This window comes from Ziziphus jujuba, chromosome 8 (assembly GCF_031755915.1).
Source record: "Ziziphus jujuba cultivar Dongzao chromosome 8, ASM3175591v1".
Taxonomy (NCBI): Eukaryota; Viridiplantae; Streptophyta; class Magnoliopsida; order Rosales; family Rhamnaceae; genus Ziziphus; species Ziziphus jujuba.
This window is the reverse complement of record NC_083386.1, coordinates 300001-305000: the sequence shown is the minus strand read 5'-3', so window position 1 is coordinate 305000 and position 5000 is coordinate 300001.

Genomic DNA, 5000 nt, shown 5'->3' with positions numbered 1-5000 from the left:
TTTCCATGCTTACATACGTCTTTTGGCATTTCGCTTTTGTGAGGTTCTGGTTTCCCTAGACTCATCACTGTCTGGCCCTTATCCTTCCACAAATGGCTTTCAAACTCCACAAGGCTACTTGATCATGGGCCTACTCTTGGCTCCATCCAACTCTGGCCAAAAGATTCAAGGATAAGGTGTTGTCCCCCATGAACTTCTTCAACCAGACTTCTGCTTCAATGCACGCTGCCTATCTCAGATTTAGGCTTCCAAAACCGCCACTTCTTTATGCCCAAGGTGTAGGGTGTCAATGCAATGAACACTCCCCCACTTATGCCTTTGACGCCTGCTTCCAGCGCTCGTCCGAATTCCACCCAAGCAAACGGTTACTCTCTCACCGAACCGGCTCACTTAAGGTTTCCTTATGGACTCGCACTAGAGTCTCGTGCCCTCATGGCACTGACCACCATGCCCTCAAGGCTGTTGCTTCTATTGAAGTCCTTTGCCTCCACATCCGACATTTTGTGCTCATGTGCACCAATATTTCTGAGGCTACCCAAGCTCTGTGGTCCAGTTGTGCTTCCTCTGAAGCTTGTGCCTCCACGGCATTCCAACATTCGGCCTTCATGCCCTGTTATCATCGTCTCTTGCTCTCTGCCTTTTCTTTGGCAGTCCTTTGGCCCTCTCGGCCTTATCTGCTATGTTGCTCGCATTTGGTGCCTCTGTGGCAACCATAATTTTGGCCCCGTCGGCCTGATCTATTGATTTCACGCCCCTTTCACAGTAGCATCGGGGTTCTACGGATCCAAGCATCACCAACCAATACCATCCGTTCCTCGGTTCGCCTATTGCAGGACAAACCGGGCTCTGATACCACTTGTCACGGTCCTACATTTTATGCAGCGGAATAGACCGTGCGGCGCCAAGACTCTCCAGTCATGGCCAGCCTTTTCACTATCCGAGTTCATATATCGACCCATCTGATACCAATTGTATGCTCATGAGGTTCCCATAGTCGTCATGGCTCATGTCGCTCAGCAAGCTAGCCCGATGGCCTTGCGCCCACTCGGTAGCTTGTTACTCAATCTTGTGCCAAGATCTAGCCAGCAACCCATCTCTTCACTCGGGCCTTGGTCCAGACACATCTCGAATAGCATCCGACCCTAGAGCATGCACACCAGCATCATGCCAACATGCCCTCAGGGTAGCAACACAAGGTTGGAAGCCCACATATGAATGTCACCCGATGGCACGGTGTCGCCCCGTCCGTGCCTATTTAGCTTCCGACCCTCTTGAGCGAGGCAGAACCCGAGCCCCCGCTCATTGGCACATTTGCCACAACCTTGTAACAAAGGCCTACGTGTGTTCTTGGCATAGCCGATAGAAAACGGCATAGCGAATGCTACACTTAGCCTCTGACACAGGAGTGACGCGCAATACCAGCTCATAGCGCCTACCGGTACTGTCCTCGGGACTCCCTGTCCCTCGGAGACATAAGACCACCTTCGTGGCGCTATATGTCCGCCCCATGGCTTGCCGTCGCCCATGGGAAGCTCGCTTAGCCCAAGCTCGAAGCCGGAGCCGGGGGCCGTGGAGAGCCAACACGGACCACCCCCCTAAAGAGCTTATTGAGCCATTTCCATTCTGGCAGCCATAGATATCACTTTGTGCGAGGAATCATAATGGGGTTTTCTCTAGCAAACCTTCACATCTTGGCTTGCCATTCGATATGCACCATCCTAGTGACATTCTTAAGAACTTCCCACGGCCCGGGATCGAAGATCCCGACCTTCAAATATTTACAAAAATGCCACTAGGCCATTCCAAAGGTGCGGACCGTCACACATGGCTTAATCTTTGAGACAAGCATATGACTACTGGCAGGATCAACCAGGTAGCATTCATAAGCGACGCCGATACCTAGTTTTCCCCGGAGGGCTAACCACGAAATCGACGATCGTACGAATAAGATTTGGGTCGGACACTCAAGAGGTCGCAGAGACCCCCATGCCCACACGATATTCTGCATCCGAAGGACCCGGTGGGGGCTCATGCACCTTGGCAGCAACACAACCAAGTGAGGCTTGCTAGGGGCACGAGGCCACCGTCATGTCCTCCCGGCGCCCATTCGGGGGCACAAGAAGGAAAGAGACATCCAGGGACGACCAGTTCCGTTCTGCTAGGTAGGCAACACAAGAACCAAGCAGAGCCCAAGGAGCACAACGCCCTTGCAGCAAACTTTGACGGGGCCACGAGTCAGCAGTTCGATGCCCAAGCAAGGAGCCTGCCAACGCACGCAGCCCTACCACCACTCACACGCATCGCGTACAGCATGACCCATCCTCAACCGACTGCAAACAACCCAATCAGCACATAGGCCAACCAAGCATGCCTGCCCTCGAATTGAATCCGAGCCAGCACCGCTAAGCATGAAGAACGCAACCGATGGTCCAATCCACGGCCCCATAGGGCTACAACATGGTGCTGCATGCCTAGGCACCGTAGCATACCCCCGCACAAACACCCACCCGGATCCCGCCGAGATTGCCCCCCAAGCAAGGTTCGGAAAGACTCCCACACGAGTGCAGGTGTCCTTCGTCCCCCATTTCGGGCAGCGCCCCCAGCAATCACCAAACAAGCATCCATGAAGAAGCATACCCCGCACAAACACCCACCCGGATCCCACCGAGATTGCCCCCCAAGCAAGGTTCGGAGAGACTCCCGCACGAGTGCAGGTGTCCTTCGTCCCCCATTTCGGGCAGCGCCCCCAGCAGTCACCAAACAAGCATCCATGAAGAAGCATACCCCGCACAAACACCCACCCGGATCCCACCGAGATTGCCCCCCAATCAAGGTTCGGAGAGACTCCCACACGAGTGCAGGTGTCCTTCGTCCCCCATTTCAGGCAGCGCCCCCAACAGTCACCGGACAAGCATCCATGAAGAAGCATCGCCCACAAATGCCGCAGCATGCAAAACCATGGCAATAGCCATATGAAGCAATGGATCGCACCGCATAAGCCCACACATTCCGAGTTTCCGACATGGTGCTGCATGCCTAGGCACCGTAGCATACCCCCGCACAAACACCCCCCTGGATCCCGCCGAGATTGCCCCCCAAGCAAGGTTCGGAAAGACTCCCGCACGAGTGCAGGTGTCCTTCGTCCCCCATTTCGGGCAGCGCCCCCAGCAATCACCAAACAAGCATCCATGAAGAAGCATACCCCGCACAAACACCCACCCGGATCCCACCGAGATTGCCCCCCAAGCAAGGTTCGGAGAGACTCCCGCACGAGTGCAGGTGTCCTTCGTCCCCCATTTCAGGCAGCGCCCCCAACAATCACCGAACAAGCATCCATGAAGAAGCATATACCCCGCACAAACACCCACCCGGATCCCACCGAGATTGCCCCCCAAGCAAGGTTCAGAGAGACTCCCGCACGAGTGCAGGTGTCCTTCGTCCCCCGTTTCAGGCAGCGCCCCCAACAGTCACCGAATAAGCATCCATGAAGAAGCATCGCCCACAAATGCCGCAGCATGCAGAACCATAGCAATAGCCACACGAAGCAATCGATCGAACCGGACAAGCCCACACATTCCACTTTTTTTCCCGCACCGCACCGCACCGCCCAAGCCCCGCCCCCCCGGGCCCACCTGCTGGTCGCCGACGGTGGGGCCCGCCCGGCACCGTTACCGGTGCATGGTGGCCCCCACCTGCCGACGAGACCTGCCATTGTGCCCACACCCCCGCTGGGGGGTGTGGGCAGCGCTGGCAGGCCGGGGGGGGGGGCTCGCTGTTGAAGCAGGCAGGTACCACCCCCCTAAAGAGCTTATTTAGCCATTTTCTTTCTGGCAGGCTCAGATATCAATTTCAGCGAGGAGTCATAATGGCCATTTTTTTGGCTCTAGACATCGAATTTTGATGAGATTTTTTGCAGGGATGCTTAGAAAAATGGGTAGAACATTATGGAATTGGATTTGTAATTTTTGGAGCAACATAGAATTTTTTATAATTTTTTTGCCGAAAAACTAAGAAAAATTCATATAAAATAGGAAATGGGTTGGAGGTTGGTTTTTTTTGTTGGGAATGCTTTAAAATGATCCATGTGATTTTTTGGAACTTTATGTTGCACGGAAATTGCACGAAATTGCGGCAAAATGCGTACGTGGTGGGGCGGCGAGGCACGGCATGGCACACGGATGCCCCCAACGAGGCAAGGCATGGCACACGGATGCCCCAACGATGGGCACTACAAGTGCTACACCTTATATTGGGTCCACAAACATAATTTCATGGAGACTAACCCCTTTGCCATCCTTGGGCATGATGGCAAAGCCGATGGGCATGGCATGGGGCACGGTGGGCATGGTATGGGGCATCGGTGGGCATGGCATGGGGCATCGGTGGGCATCGCATGGGGCATCGGTGGGCATCGCATGGGGCACGGTGGGCATCGCATGGGGCATCGGTGGGCATCGCATGGGGCATCGGTGGGCATCGTGTGCATCGCATGGGGCACGGTGGGCATCGCATGGGGCACGGTGGGCATCGCATGGGGCATCGATGGGCATGGCATGGGGCATCGGTGGGAATCGAGGAGTCATAATGGCCTTTTTTTGCTCTAGACATCGAATTTTGATGAGATTTTTTGCAGGGATGCTTAGAAAAATGGGTAGAACATTATGGAATTGGATTTGTAATTTTTGGAGCAACATAGAATTTTTTATAATTTTTTTGCCGAAAAACTAAGAAAAATTCGAATAAAATAGGAAATGGGTTGGAGGTTGGTTTTTTTTGTTGGGAATGCTTTAAAATGATCCATGTGATTTTTTGGAACTTTATGTTGCACGGAAATTGCACGAAATTGCGGCAAAATGCGTACGTGGTGGGGCGGCAAGGCACGGCATGGCACACGGATGCCGCCAACGGGGCAAGGCATGGCACACGGATGCCCCAACGATGGGCACTACAAGTGCTACACCTTATATTGGGTCCACCACACACATAATTTCATGGAGACT